Raw genomic sequence first — 16,644 nt, 5'->3', positions numbered from 1 at the left:
GCTGCAACTGTACAGGGTACTGGTGAGGCCGCACCTGGAGTACTGCGTGCAGTTCTGGTCTCCATACTTGAGGAAGGATATACTGGCTTTGGAGGCAGTGCAGAGGAGGTTCACCAGGTTGATTCCAGAGATGAGGGGGTTGACCTATGAGGAGAGATTGAGTCACCTGGGACTGTACTCGCTGGAATTCACAAGAATGAGAGGAGATCTTGTAGAAACATATAAAATTATGAAAGCGATAAGATAGAGGCAGGAAAGTTGCTTCCACTGGTAGGTGAGACTAGAACTAGGGGACATAGCCTCAAGATTCAGGGGAGTAGATTTAGGATGGAGATGAGGAGGAACTGTTTTTCCCAGAGGGTGGGAAATCTGTGGAATTCTCTGCCCAATGAAGCAGTGGAGGCTACCTCAGTAAATATAATAAGACAAGGTTGGCTAGATTTTTGCACGGTAGGGGAATTAAGGGTTATGGGGAAAAGGCAGGTAGGTGGAGATGAATCCATGGTCAGATCAGCCATGATCTTATTGAATGGCAGAGCAGGCTCAACAGGCCAGATGGCCAACTCCTGCTCCTATTTCTTATGTTCTAAGTGTCGCCTCACCTGGAAGGACAGTTTAGGGCCCTGAATGGTAGTGAGGGAGGAGGTGTAGCATTTGTTCCGCTTACAAGGATAAGTGCCAGGAGGGAGATCAGTGCGGAGGAACTAATGGACAAGGGAGTCATGTAGGGAGTGATCCCTGTGGGAAACAGAAAGTACGGGGAGGCGGGGTAGAAGGGAAGGATGTGGTTGGTGGCAGGATCCCATTAGGGGTGGGTGAAGGAGTTGTGAAAGCAACTTTGATACCCAGCTCCCTTTAGATAATAATGAAATACAGAGACAACCAACTAGGGGCTAATTTGTTGACATAACATTCCTATCTCCAGAGCTCTAGCTCCGACGGACAAACTAACCTCAAAGACTGTGTGTACAGCAACTCATCTTACAATGATTAAACAAGCTTTGAACTATCATTAACACTTCATGTGTTACCTACAAAATAAATTCAGATAGGTATCTCTGCCAACACATACAAAATGCTGAAGGAACTCAACAGGTCAGGCAGCATCGATGGGGATAAATAAAGAGTGAATGTTTCAGCAACACACACCAAAGTTGCTGGTGAAAGCAGCAGGCCAGGCAGCATCTGTAGGAAGAGGTGCAGTCGACGTTTCAGGCCGAGACCCTTCGTCAGGACTAACTGAAGGAAGAGTGAGTAAGGGATTTGAAAGTAGGAGGGGGAGGGGGAGATCCAAAATGATAGAAGACAGGAGGGGGAGGGATGGAGCCAAGAGCTGGACAGGTGATTGGCAAAAGGGATACGAGAGGATCATGGGACATGAGGTCCGGGAAGAAAGACAAGGGGGGGGGAACCCAGAGGATGGGCAAGAGGTATATTCAGAGGGACAGAGGGAGAAAAAGGAGAGTGAGAGAAAGAATGTGTGCATAAAAATAAGTAACAGATGGGGTACGAGGGGGAGGTGGGGCCTTAGCGGAAGTTAGAGAAGTCGACGTTCATGCCATCAGGTTGGAGGCTACCCGGACGGAATATAAGGTGTTGTTCCTCCAACCTGAGTGTGGCTTCATCTTTACAGTAGAGAAGGCCGTGGATAGACATGTCAGAATGGGAATGGGATGTGGAATTAAAATGTGTGGCCACTGGGAGATCCTGCTTTCTCTGGCGGACAGAGCGTAGATGTTCAGCAAAGCGGTCTCCCAGTCTGCGTCGGGTCTCGCCAATATATAAAAGGCCACATCGGGAGCACCGGACGCAGTATATCACCCCAGTCGACTCACAGGTGAAGTGTTGCCTCACCTGGAAGGACTGTTTGGGGCCCTGAATGGTGGTAAGGGAGGAAGTGTAAGGGCATGTGTAGCACTTGTTCCGCTTACACGGATAAGTGCCAGGAGGGAGATCAGTGGGGAGGGATGGGAGGGACGAATGGACAAGGGAGTTGCATAGGGAGCGATCCCTGCGGAATGCAGAGAGAGGGGGGGAGGGAAAGATGTGCTTAGTGGTGGGATCCCATTGGAGGTGGTGGAAGTTACGGAGAATAATATGTTGGACCCGGAGGCTGGTGGGGTGGTAGGTGAGGACCAGGGGAACCCTATTCCTAGTGGGGTGGCGGGAGGATGGAGTGACAGCAGATGTACGTGAAATGGGGGAGATGCGTTTAAGAGCAGAGTTGATAGTGGAGGAAGGGAAGCCCCTTTCTTTAAAAAAGGAAGACATCTCCCTCGTCCTAGAATGAAAAGCCTCATCCTGAGAGCAGATGCGGCAGAGACGGAGGAATTGCGAGAAGGGGATGGCGTTTTTGCAAGAGACAGGGTGAGAAGAGGAATAGTCCAGATAGCTGTGAGAGTCAGTAGGCTTATAGTAGACATCAGTGGATAAGCTGTCTCCAGAGACAGAGACAGAAAGATCTAGGAAGGGGAGGGAGGTGTCGGAAATGGACCAGGTAAACTTGAGGGCAGGGTGAAAGTTGGAGGCAAAGTTAATAAAGTCAATGAGTTCTGCATGCGTGCAGGAAGCAGCGCCAATGCAGTCGTCGATGTAGCAAAGGAAAAGTGGGGGACAGATACCAGAATAGGCACGGAACATAGATTGTTCCACAAACCCAACAAAAAGGCAGGCATAGCTAGGACCCATACGGGTGCCCATAGCTACACCTTTAGTTTGGAGGAAGTGGGCGGAGCCAAAGGAGAAATTATTAAGAGTAAGGACTAATTCCGCTAGACGGAGCAGAGTGGTGGTAGAGGGGAACTGATTAGGTCTGGAATCCAAAAAGAAGCGGAGAGCTTTGAGACCTTCCTGATGGGGGATGGAAGTATATAAGGACTGGACATCCATGGTGAAAATAAAGCGGTGGGGGCCAGGGAACTTAAAATCATCGAAAAGTTTAAGAACGTGAGAAGTGTCACGAACATAGGTCGGAAGGGATTGAACAAGGGGTGATAAGACCGTGTCGAGGTATGCAGAAACGAGTTCGGTGGGGCAGGAGCAAGCTGAGACAATAGGTCGGCCAGGACAGCCAGGTTTGTGGATCTTGGGTAGGAGGTAGAAACGGGAAGTGCGGGGTGTGGGAACTATAAGGTTGGTAGCAGTGGATGGGAGATCCCTTGAGCAGATAAAGTCAGTGATGGTGTGGGAGACAATGGCCTGGTGCTCCTTAGTGGGGTCACAATCGAGGGGTAAATAAGAGGAGGTATCTGCGAGCTGTCGCTGTGCCTCGGAAAGGTAGAGGTCAGTACGCCAGACTACAACAGCACCCCCCTTATCAGCGGGTTTAATAATAAGGTTAGGATTAGTGCGGAGGGAGTGGAGAGCAGAGCGTTCGGAAGGAGTGAGGTCAGAATGGGGACAAGGTGCGGTGAAGTCGAGACGGTTGATGTCCCGTTGGCAATTAGTGATAAAGAGATCCAGAGCAGGCAGAAGACCAGAGCGGGGTGTCCATGAAGAAGAGGAGGGTTGAAGATGGGAGAAGGGGTCATCGGTGGGGGTGGAAGAGTCCTTGCCGAAGAAGTAGGCTCGGAGACGGAGACGGCGAAAGAAGAGTTCCGCATCATGGCGAACACGGAACTCGCTGAGGTGTGGGCGAAGGGGGACAAACGTGAGGCCCTTACTGAGAACAGAGCATTCTGCCTCCGACAGTTGAAGGTCGGAGGGGATGGTAAAGACCCGGCACGGATGAGAGCTGGGATCAGAGGGGGGAGGGGGGAGGCTGGGGGTGTCAATGGAGAGGGGAGGGTTGGGGTGAGAGGAAGATGGAGCCTCTGAGGGCCCAGGAGCTAAAGAACTGATTGCCGATTGCATCGCCTCTGATCTGGGCCGACAATTATGTGATGGGCGGTACCTAATTAATTAGCATGTTTATTTCGGCTTTTTTCTTAAAGATGTGCTGTGTGTTTCCCAGCTACCGCTGCATTCTCCGTGAATCGGTATCTGTCCGCGGCCTGGGTGTTGGGGTGGTGGGACACTGGGGTGTCATCTCATCATCTATTTCCATTAGAGCAGGCAGCTCACCTTCTCCTATGACTGCCTGCCTCGATGTGAAAGGTCGAGGTTCGCCGTCTGCTGTGGCTGATGCGGAAGGCTTGCTTGACTGCTGAGCCTCGCGCATTTTTCTATCACACAGTTCTTTAACAAAGACTCAAACCATCCTGCAAATATCCCATAAACCGACGTACCCTTTCAAAATTAAAGTCGTACTTTATCATTACTCATTCGGTTTCGATTGTTATCCTTTCCTCTTCCAATTGCATTAGCTCTTCATCTATCAGTTCTTGGTTATGGGATGCCAAAACCTCTTCAACATCATGTTCGTCAGCTTCCACAAGCCAAACTCACTTAGTCCTTACTTCGTTCACCACGATCGAAATGCTTAATTATGTCTAGTTTTACGCTAAGTGTAACACCCTTACGAGCTCTTTCAGGCTTTTCCAATACCTTAGAACTCATCACGGCTGCTCACAGGCACGTGTTAAAGTAATGCCGGCGAGAATGCAGTTCCGAATCCGGGGAGAGCGGCTGCTCGGGGTGCGCAGTGCACTGTCTTTTATCATGCGCTGATTTTTTTCGCACGCTGCTTTTTTCGTAACAGTGAAAACATCTTCTGTTAGCGAAAACAGGTAACTAATGTCAGTCTTTCGTAACAGTGAGGTTTCGTAAGGCGAATGTTCGAAAAGTGGGGGGCACCTGTATTCGGAATTCCTCAGAGGGGTCAGCAGTGAGCAGCCTCAACTCAGCATCTCAGAGGATTTATCCAGGGCCTAACCTGTTTTTGCAATCACCAAGGCTGCCCACCAGTAGCTATACTTCATTAGGAGTTTGAGGAGATTTGACATCTCACCAAAGACACACGCAAATTTCTACAGATGTACTGTGGAGAGCATTCTAACTGGTTGCATCATTACCTGGTATGGAGGCTGAATTGCAAGAGGCTGCAGAGGGTTGTAGACTGAAGCCAGCTGCATCATGGGCACTAGCCTCCCAGCATCGAGAAAACCTTCAAAAGGTGATGCTTTGAGAAAGTGGCATCTATCATTAAAGACCGCCACCACCCAGGACATCCCCTCTTCTCATTACTACCATCAGAGAGTAAGTTTTATGCCTTTGCACTGTACAGCTGCCACAAAACAAAACAACTAATTTCATGATACATGTCAGTCATAATAAAGCGGATTCTGATCCATTTTTGTTTTCAATTTATTACAATTGCATTTTATAATGTCTGCAACTTCATACATTGCAGAATAAGGCACTGCTACAATCTTCAAGTTCCCTCTATGTCACACTGCCCTACCTCACATGCTGGAACCCGTTTCCCAGGAGGACAGCAGAACATTCAAAGTGGTGACTCACCACCATTTTCTTGAGGGCAAATTGGGATGACAATACTGCCAACCTTCCCAGAAATGCCCCTCTCTCATGAATAAATTAAACAAACATTTAGCTTTAAAAAAAACAAGAAATGCTGGAGGAGCTCAGCAGGTCGGACAGCATAATTGAAGAGGAATAAACAGTCAATGTTTTGCACCCAGATCCTCCATCAGGATATAAACTGAATGAGGGAGAAGCATTCATATACTGGCAAGAACTTGTACAAGTATAATGAAGTCTAGAACAACTCTAAGCAATACAATGACTTGGATAACTATCACACAAGAGGCCATAATACCATAAGCCATAGGAGCAAAATTAGGCCACTTGGCCCATCGAGTCTGCTCTGCTATTCAAGCATGGCTGATTTATTTTCCTTCTCAACCCCATTCTCCTGCCTTCTTTCCACAAGTTTTGATGTCCTGACTAATCACAAACCTATCAACCTCCACTTTAAATATACTCAATGACTTGACCTCCACAGCCACCTGTGGCAATGAATTCCACAGATTCACCATCCTCTGGCTAAATAAATTCCTCCTCATTTCTGATGTCCCACTACTCTGAGGTTGAATGAAAGCAATAGTGGATGAGGCCATTGCCAGTACCGGGAGACTGATAATCCAGCATCTGATTCTTCAGAAATCCTGATAGGCCAGCATCAGAAGACAGGAATGCAAGCTGGAGATAAAGAGTATATGTCAGGTATGCTTGAACCAGAGCACAGACAGGTCAGGGACCAGACATTAGGGTGGACGTGGATACGTAGTCAGAGCCAAGTTGGGATGTACCATCATTTCAATCACAAATCTTCCAAAACCAGTGACAGAATAAACCCGCATCTGAAAGCCCTTCTCAGAGCAACTACCTCAGCTTCAAGGCTTGATCGTACTCCAGCTCCAATGGGTGGTTACACCAGCAGTTGTCCAACATCACAGCCTGAAGCAAGAACAGCAAGTTCAGCCCTGGCAAGAGACTTTAACAAAAAATATTTCAAGGATGTCTCAAGGTCTCCCTTTAACAAAAGGTAAAGTGGCAAACTCATCAACCAATGGGAACAACACACAAAGGATCTGGAGGAGCTCAACAGGTCAGGCAGCATCTATGGAGAGAAATGGACAGTCAATGTTTCATCAGGACTAACAATTGCAGACCCATGACTGCTCAAAATAGACACAACAATATTTGTGAACACACTGAGAATGAGGTCAAACTCAAATTATAAAATGAATACTAAGTATTCAATTCCAATGACATGCAGATTAGGGCTAGTAAGCTGTGGGCATGCTATATTGGCGCCAGAAGCATGGCGACACTTGCGGGCTGCCCCCAATACGTATTCGGACTATGTTGGCCACTGATGCAAAAAGATGCATTTCACATCCACACTCGGTGGCCACTTTATTAGATATACCCGTACACCAATGCAAATATCAAATCAGCCAATCATGTAGCAGCAACTCAATGCATTAAAGCATGCAGACATGGTCAAAAGGTTCAGTTGCTGTTCAGACCAAACATCAGAATGGGGAAGAAATGTGATCTAAATGACTTTGACTGTGGAATGACAGTTGGTGTCAGACAGGGTGGTTTGAGTATCTCAGAAACTGTGAGCCCCTGGGCCTTTCACACACAATCTCTAGAGTTTACAGAAAATGGTGTAAAATACAAAGAAACATCCAGTGAGCGGCAGTTCTGTAGGCAAAAACACATTACAACAGTGGTGTGCAAAAGGGCACCTCTGAACGCTCAACATGTCGAACTTTGAAGTGGATGGGCTACAGCAGCAGAAGACCACACGAGGTTCTACTGTTGTACCAAATAAAGTGGCCACTGAATGTATTTTCAATGTAGCTGTGACAAATTCCTGATCCTTCGCTATAAATCAATCCACCTACACACTCAGGCATCACAAACATTTATCTCATCGGCCATGTCAGTTGCCCAAGGAACTGGTGTTGAAGTAATTTGCCTTCAGTTTTGAATTTTGATTCTATACTCTGTACAGGTCACAGTAATAAACGAAGTATCAAAGGACATCCACGCCCATTTGACCAATCAATGAATAAACAGCTTCAAAGAGAAGATGAAAGCTAGCAAGGTTTCAACAAAAGAACAGAAAGGAAAAGTACAAGTAGAAAAAAAGTTACATTATACGATGTCTTCCAACATGTTCGGATTTACTGCATCCTATTAAGTATTTAAAATACAATCACTTTTCATTACCACGGACTGCTGTGAAGGTCAAGTCATTAGGTATATTTTAAAAGCAGAGGTTGGTTGGTTCTTGATTAATCAGGGTGTCAAAGAATACAGGGAGAAGACAGGAGAGGGATTGAGAGAGATAATTCAGCCATGATGGAATGGTAGAGAGGATTTGATGGGCTGAATGGCTTAATTCGGCTCCTATGTCTTATAATGCAAGACATATGTAGCAGCCAAATTACAAACAGAAATTAAATAATCACAATCAGCAATTAAATAACCAGATAACCTGTTTCAGTGATCTTGGGCAAGTATTAAAGTACACACCAAGGATAATTTTGAAACAGGCCTGCTACATCTAAAGGACAACAACAATGTTGCACAGGGATGCCTGCTTGGATTGTGCATTGAAGCCAATGAGTCCAAAAGGAGTAAGAAGCCCAGAACATGAAATTCTGATATTACTTAGATCCACTGCTTATTTTCACTAGAAAGTGCTTCAATGAATTGTGGAGATGGCTTAAAATTCACGCAGAAAGTCAGCATGGCAGAGAGACAAAGAAAAACATTGCTTGCAAGTCAGAAAGGAAGAGTACAATGCAATAAGAGGTGACACTGGGAGGAAACTGAATTGCACAAAAAAAAATTTGCAACAAGCAAAAAGGCACACACTATTGGAACAGGTTGGCATATGCTGACCAAGATCGAAGCTAGTCCCATTTTCCTTCATATGGCCAGTATCCCTCTAAACCTCTCCTACCACCTACCTCTCTGAATGACGTTTAAACATTGTAATTGTATCTGCTTTTGCCATTTCCTGAGGTAGCTCATTTCATCCACGTGAGACTTCCCCCTAAAAACCCCTTTAAAAAACTTTCCCCTCTCACCTTGAACTAGTAAATAAATAGGAAGATAAAGAGAAAAACTCAAACAAATATCTATATACTCTTCATAAAACTACATTGAACTCTGCACTCTGCAAAAATTACCAAAAGTCACGCCAAGAGACAGGAGCAAGAGAAAATCTGCAGATTCTGATTTGGGGATAGTATAGTCAGGGGAATAGACAGTTCTCTATCGCGAGGCAGCTGTGTTGCCTGCCTGGTACCCAGGTTCGGGACATCTTATCTGAACTGCAGAGGAATTTGCAGTGGGAGGGGAAAGATCCAGTTGTCATGTCCATGTGGGTACCAATGACATAGGTAGAACGAGGAAAGAGGTTCTGCTGAGGGAATTTGAGCAGCTAGGGACTAAATTAGAAAGCAGAACCAAAAAGGTAGTAATCTCTGGATTACTACCTGAGCCACGTGCAAATTGGCATAGGGTCAAGAAGATTAGAGAGTTAAATGCATGGCTCAAGGATTGGTGTGGGAGAAGTGGGTTTGAATTCATGAGAAACTGGCCCCAGTGTTGGGGAAGGAGGGAGCTGTACCAATGGGACGGGCTCCACCTGAACCGTGATGGGACCTGGATTGTGCCTAGTGAATCGCATAACTAGGGCTGTGGATAGGGCTTTAAACTAAATAGTAGGGGGGGTGGGTTCAACAGATTGGAGAAGTATGGATAAAGTAAAAAGGAAAACTGCAGATAAAGATAAAGAAAAAGCAAAAGATAAAAAAGAGACAAGTAAGAGTGGAGTAAAGAAAAGTCAAGTGCAAAAGAGTAAAAGATTACAAGACTTTAAAAGCACTGTGAGTGTTTGGGCACTTTATCTGAATGCCCGTAGTATTCGAAACAAGGGCAGTGATGTGTGGCACAAGTCAGTCCAAAGGGGTATGATTTAGTGGCCATTACAGAGACGTGGTTGCAGGGTGGAGAGGATTGAGAATTAAATATCCAAGGATATCAGGTAATACAGAAGGATAGGCAGGAATGTAAGGGAGGTGGGGTATCGCTCTTAATTAAAGATGAGATCAGGGCGAAAGTGAGAGATGATATAAGATCTAAGGAGCAGAATGTTGAATCCATCTGGGTAGAGACTAGGAATAGTAAAGGGGAAAAAAAACACTTTTGTGAGTTGTCTATTGGCCACTGAATAATAACATTACAGTGGCACAGGCAATAAACTGAGAAATATCTGAGGCATGTAAGAATGGAACAGCAGTTATCATGGGGGACTTTAACTTGCACATAGATTGGGTGAATCAAGTTGGTTGAGGTAGTCTTGAGGAGAACTTCATAGAATGCATCCGTGATGGCTTTCTTGAACAGCATGTTACTGAACCTACAAGGGAACATGCTGTCTTAGATCTAGGCTTGTGCACTTAGACAGGTAAAATGAATGATCTTGTGGTTAGGGATCCTCTTGGAAAGAGTGATCACAGTATGATTGAATTTCTCATACAAATGGAGGGTGAAATAGTTCGATCTAAAACCAGTGTATTATGCCTAAACAATGGAGACTACAATGGGATGAGGGAGGATTTGGCTGGTGTAGATTGGGAACACAGGCTATATGGTGGGACAGTTGAGGACTGTGGAAGACTTTCAAAGAGATTTTTCATAGTGCTCAACAAAAGTATATTCCAGTTAAAAGCAAGGACAGTAAGGGTGGGCAGAGCCAGCCTTGGATAACGAAGGAAATAAAAGGTGTCAAACTAAAAGCTCCTGTATACAAAGTCGCCAAGAGTAGTGGGAAACTGGAAGATTGGGAAAACTTTAAAAAGCAACAAAGGATCACTAAGCAAGCAATAAAGAAAGGGAAGCTAGATTATGAAAATAAACTAGCACAAAATATACAAATGGATAGTAAAGTTTTCATAATTATCTCAAGTGGAAAAGGGTGGCTAAAACGAATGTAGATCCCTTAAAGGACGAGAAGAGGGAATTGATGTTGGGTAATGAGGAAATAGCCAAGGCTTTGAAGGACTATATTGTGTCAGTCTTCACGGTGGAGAACATGTCTAATATGCCAAAGAGAGATATTATGGATGTGATGGGAGGCGAGGACCTCGATACAATAGCTATCACTAAAGAGGTAGTGCTGAGTAAACTTGTGGACCTGAAGATAGATAAGTCCCCTGATCCTGATGGAATGCATCCCAGGCTACTGAAAGAAATGGCAGAAGTTATAGTAGAGGTTTTGGTGATAATTTACCAAAATTCTCAGGACTCTGGGCAGGTCCTGGCAGATTGGAAGATGGCGAATGTCACACCACTGTTCAAAAAAGGATTGGGCAAAAGGCAGGTAACTATAGGCCAGTTAGTTTAACGTCTGTAGTTGGGAAAATGCTTGAAGCTGTCATTAAAGAACAAATCGTGGGGCATCTGGAAAGAAATGGATCCATCAGGCAGACGCAGCATTGATTCAGCAAAGGCAGGTCCTGTTTGACAAACTTACTGGAGTTCTTTGAGGATATGATGAGCGCAGTGAATAGAGGGGAGCAGATGGACGTTATTTACTTGGATATCCAGAAGGCATTTGATATAAAGTGCCGCATAATATAAGGCTGCACAGAGTTGGGGTGATGTATTAGCATGGAGAGAGGATTGGTTAACTAATAGAAAGCAGAGTGTTGGGATACATGGGTGTTTCTCTGGTTGGCAATCAGTGGCGATCGGTGTGCCGCAGGGGTTGGGGTTGGGCCTGGGCCTGCAACTGTTCACGATGTACATTAACAATCTGGAAGAGGGGGCCGAGTGTAGTGTATCTAAGTTTGCTGATGACACTAAATTGAGCGGAGAAGCAAATTGTGCAGAAGATGCAAAGAGTCTGCAGAGAGATATAGATAGGTAAGTCAATTGGCAAGGCTTTATCAGATGGAGTACAATGTTGGTAAATGCAAGGTCATCCACTTTGGAAGGAAAAATGAAAGAGCAGATTATTATTTAAATAGTAATAAATTGCAGCATGCTGCTGTGCAGAGGGACTTGGGAGTGCTTGTTCATGAATTGCAAAAGGTTGGTTTGCAGGTGCAGCAGGTTATTAAGAAGGCAAATGGAATGTTGGTCTTCATTGCTGGAGGGATTGAATTGAAGAGCAGGGAGGTCATGCTGCAACTATACAGGGTACTGGTGAGGCCACACCTGGAGTACTGTGTGCAGTTCTGGTCTCCTTACTTGAGGAAGGAAATACTGGCTTTGGAGGCAGTGCAGAGGAGGTTCACCAGGTTGATTCCAGAGATGAAGGGGTTAACCTATGAGGAGAGATTGAGTCACCTGGGACTGTACTCGCTGGAATTCACAAGAATGAGAGGAGATCTTGTAGAAACATATAAAATTATGAAAGCGATAAATAAAATAGAGGCAGGAAAGTTGTTTCCACTGGTAGGTGAGACCAGAACTAGGGGACATAGCCTCAAGATTCAGGGGAGTAGATTTAGGATGAAGATGAGGAGGAACTGCTTTTCCCAGAGGATGGCGAATCTGTGGAATTCTCTGCCCAATGAAGCAGTGGAGGCTACCTCAGTAAATATAATAAGACAAGGTTGGCTAGATTTTTGCATAGTAGGGGAATTAAGGGTTGTGGGGAAAAGGCAGGTAGGTGGAGATGAATCCATGGTCAGATCAGCCATGATCTTATTGAATAGCAGAGCAGGCTCAACAGGCCAGATGGCCAACTCCTGCTCCTATTTCTTTGCTGGAAATCCAAGCAACATACACAAAATGCTGGAAGAGGGCTCCCCACCTTTTAACTCTACCCCTCATCTTTTTTTTCTCCAGTCCTGCTAAAGGGTCTTGGCCCAAAACATCAACCGTAAAGTGCTGCCTGACCTGCTGAGTTCCTCCAGCACTTGTGCTGCCAGGAGGCAGGAGGATAATTTTCCAAGAAATGGTGCACTGTATCCTGCCCAGTTAACTAAATCACTTCTCAGTTGGGGTGAAATATACTGCGGCAGCTGAGTGAGGAAGGGAATGATAACTCAGGATAAAAAGAAAGAAATTCAAAATATATTTAGCACATAAAACAATAATTTGTGCTTTTATAAAAAGATGTTTAGTAGAATAAGGGCTCAAGTTGATCTTTTTATTATTTTAATCATAATTTACTATAGTAAACATCAAAGAGAAACCCAAGATGATTTAGGATCAGATTTATTATTACTGGCATGCGATGTGAAATTTGTTAACTTAGCAGCAGCAGTTCAATGCAATATATAATATAAAAGATAAAAAATAATTAATAAATCAATTACAGCATGCATATATTGAATAGATTTAAAAATACAGCAAAAAAACAGAAATACTATATATTTAAAAATGTGAGGTATTTATATCAAATGGATTCAAATTAAACTAGCTTCACTGAATTCTAACAAAGTCGTCTTGGTTTATGACTAAATTAATAACCGGTACTCTAAGACTAAGAAACTACCTGAGAGAAAATTTATAGCAGAACTGAGTTACATTTTAAAGCAACCACATTTGGAGCCAGTTAGAACAGTCACAATATAACAATAACCTATATTCAGTGATGTGTAACAGTCTGGTGCAAGGACAACCTGATTTTTTTTTCCCATTTGTGTGGGCTGGGAAGAATAAAACATAAGAACTGCTACAATTATTTCGGCCCGAAACGTTGACTGTACTCTTTTCCTAGATGCTGCCTGGCCTGCTGAGTTCCTCCAGTATTTTATGTGTGTTGCAATTATAAGACTTCAATCTTAGTTCTGATAAACTATTGCACTAAACCAAACATGCCGGCGGGAGCAGTAAATGTTGCAGGACTTGACAATTAAAGTTTTATTCACAGCAATGCACCCTAATCGGCTTGAAATCGATCTGTTCCAACTTACCACCCAGTTGTAGATCGGAAACTTTGCAGCGATGCACGAGAAAAGAAACTTACTTGAAATTGCAGCCTGGATGGGGGCCCATTAGCTACAGAGATGGGGAGAAGTACTCACCTACCGGTTCGGTTGTTGCATCAGGATTGACAGATAAGGGAAGGAACCGCCGTGCTAGGACCAGCCCACAGCAGAGACGGGGGGTCGGTCAGAGCCACTGGCGCTAGCTGGCTCCCCTGTGCACCCGGCACCTGTCACACTCCCTTAGGTGGCCGCGACTGCCGTCCTCGCCATTGTATTCGGACGCGGAAGCCACAGACTCTTGCCTACTCACTTTTGCCCCGACCCCCCCACCCACCCCGCACAGACAGCGACGTCAGTTCCGATCCAGGTTAGCAACTGTGGAGACCGCAGTGGGGGGGGGGAAATGGTTGGTCAAATGATCACTTCCGCCAGCAAGAAAGATGGCAGAGAGCATATACTGTTGTCAATAGTTAAAAGTTTTACCTTTGTTTTTAATTCCATAAGATTATTATTTAACTGCAATCCAGTAAATAGTAATGATCAATAGAAGTTTGTGACAAACTCAAGGTCTTTATGACTGATGCAGATTTTAGCGAATCAAATTCAGAATTTCCCACAACCTGTTATGATTGACACCCTTATTATCCAATTAAATGTAAATTTCCGCGTTGGCTTGGAAGCAAAAGCTGGGTATGACCTTCCAGCCATGTGCCCGCCCTTGCAGGGTGATTGATATCGGGTTATCCAATCACGCGGTTGAGTTTGGACGCGCAGGCCGGCGGGTGCTGCCTGCGAGACGCGGAGCTACTGGTGTGAGTGTCGGTGTGGATCGCTGCCGGGAGTCGGGGCTGCGCGTTCACTCAGGTAGGAACGGGTGTGAGAGCGTTGCATACAGTTCACGAAACAAGTTGCAACGAAAACAGCGGAAGAATCACCTCTGTGTTCTCAATCATTTAACTGGTTTATCTGATTATAAATAAGCTTACTTTACACAAATTATCTACCACATAAAACGGTGACCCTGCATTGTCTGAATGGAATAGATTTATTTCTTTCTTTGTAAATTAGTGTTTATTTCCCTCCATTGATGTTGCCTGACTTGCTGGGTTCCTCCAGCATTTTGTGGGTGTTACTTGGGACTATTGCAGGGGTTTCCATAAAGCAGTGCCAGATCTAATCAAATTATTCATCCGGTTTACAAACTTTTATTTGTGATTAGTCTCTTGTGGCTAAGATATAGTACAATCATTTTTAAAACACAAAAAAAACTCGTAATTGCTGTGTTTGGAATTTGTTTTCTGCAGATTGATTGACACTTCAGAGTTTGTGAAGATCTTAACAAATTTGTGAATCAAAAGAAAGCATACAATATATGTCACTGCCATTTTCCCTCACTAATTTCCACCTGTGTTTCATACTTCAATTTTCCCATATGGATGAGTCCAGTTTAGTTCTTGCTTGAGACCTTGGTGTCTAAGATAATTAGTTTCCCTGCTGTTCTCTTTCTTCCACCCCAAGGTTTGCGCTTCCCAAGATTAGTTAATTGGTGCTGTGGTAGTTGACTAATGCTTTGAAAAGAGTGACATAATGGATTCTGCCCTTTTCCTTTCCAATCCTGATAAAGACTCTCAGCCCAAAATATCATCTGGTTATTACTCTCCGTAGATGCTACCTGTCTTACTGAGTTCCTCCTGTTATCCTTTTAAAGCCGCGAATTGTGATAACAGGAATATGAGGTGTTCTTTTTAGACCACAAGATATAGGAGCAGAAGTAGGCCATTCGGCCCATCGAGTCTGCTCTGCCATTCAATCATGGGCTGATCTAATTCTTCCAGTCATCCTCACCGCCCCCCCCCCCCCGCCTTCTCCCCATTCTCTTCGATGCCCTGGCTAATCAAGAACCTATCTATCTCTGCCTTAAATGCACCCAATGACTTGGCCTCCACAGCCGCTCGTGGCAACAAATTCCACAGACTTACCACCCTCAGACTAAAGTAATTTCTCTGCATCTCTGTTCTAAATGGATGTCCTTCAATCCTGAAGTTGTGCCCTCTTGTCCTGGACTCCCCTACCATGGGAAATAACTTTGCCACATCTAATCTGTTCAGGCCTTTTAACATTTGGAATGTTTCTATGAGATCCCCCCTCATTCTCCTGAACTCCAGGGAATACAGCCCAAGAGCTGCCAGACATTCCTCATATGGTTACCCTTTTGTTCCTTTTATAACCTTAATAACTGTAATACAAGGTATTACCATGAATTATAAATATGACCAGTATAAGAATCTCAAATAAATGTAACAGGGAATTTTAGAGAAACCCTTTTGCCTGGGAAGTTTGAATGTGGATCTCCCTCCTAAGAGTGACACAAATTTTGTCTGAAGTTGGGGCTGGGGAAGATAAATCTGTGAAGAAGAAAATAAAAGGAGGAAACCTACTTTCCCAGCAACATGCAAGTGAAATTATGAAAATATTTGTCAGTAAGATATACAGTACAGAATGGAAACAGGCCTTTTCGCCCAATTTGTCCAGACTGACAAAGGTGCCTTCCTGAACTAGTTCATTCGCCTGTGTATGACCCATTTCTCTCAACTGTTTCTGTCCAAACATATTTCTAAATATTGTATTTGGACCATTTTCTCTGGCAGCTCGTTCCATATACCTATAAACCTCTACAGAAAAAATGTTGCCCCTCAAATCTCTTAAATGTTATCTCTCTCACCTAACCTGGGAAAAGACTCAGATTCATTTATTTATCACATGTACATTGAGACATACAATGAAATGCATTGTTTGTGTTAACAATCGACACAACCTAAGGATGCGCTGGGGGAAGCCCAGAGCTGTCCCCACACATTCCGGCATCAACATAGCATGTCCACACTGTGCAGCAGAACAACACAACACAATGAAACAACATAACAAGCAGCAAACAACAACAGCAAAACAAGCCCCTTTGCTCCCACAGTCCTTCAACACCAGGAGAAGCTGTCTTTGGCTTCCAGTGGATTCGCAGACAGTGGACCTTTGACTTCTCCAGTGGACTTGCAGAGATCTGCACACGTGGGGCCCATGCATCTAATCTACAGTATGCCCTTCATAGTTCTATGAACCTCTATAATGGTGCTTCTCAGCCTCCTTCACTCCAGGGAAAACAATCCCAGCCTTTGCAGTCTTTCCTTATAACTCAAGCCCTCCGGTCCTGGCAACATCTCTGTGAACCTTCTCTATCATAATCACATCTTTTCTCCTAGATTGACAACCAGAACTG

The 16,644-nt window shown here is 44.5% G+C and overlaps 1 protein-coding gene across 7 annotated transcripts in view; it reads right to left on the bottom strand.

The window, feature by feature from the left end:
- LOC140212725 (proprotein convertase subtilisin/kexin type 7-like) overlaps positions 1–13,723 on the bottom strand; it is a 316,994-nt gene extending 303,271 nt beyond the window's left edge. For 2 of the 7 annotated variants that reach the window (XM_072283841.1, XM_072283845.1), the window contains exons 1-2: positions 13,470–13,723; positions 6,287–6,357 (exon numbers count right to left, since the gene is read on the bottom strand). The gene's annotated coding sequence lies outside the window, so the exon portion shown is untranslated. The remainder of the gene's footprint in view (positions 1–6,286; positions 6,358–13,469) is intronic. The other 5 variants (XM_072283842.1, XM_072283840.1, XM_072283843.1 and 2 more) reach the window with 3 other exon arrangements.
- Positions 13,724–16,644: the final 2,921 nt, after the last annotated feature.

This window comes from Mobula birostris, chromosome 20, assembly GCF_030028105.1.
Source record: "Mobula birostris isolate sMobBir1 chromosome 20, sMobBir1.hap1, whole genome shotgun sequence".
Taxonomy (NCBI): domain Eukaryota; kingdom Metazoa; phylum Chordata; class Chondrichthyes; order Myliobatiformes; family Myliobatidae; genus Mobula; species Mobula birostris.
The sequence above is the reverse complement of the archived record's forward strand: the minus strand, read 5'-3'. Positions and strand labels throughout refer to the sequence as shown.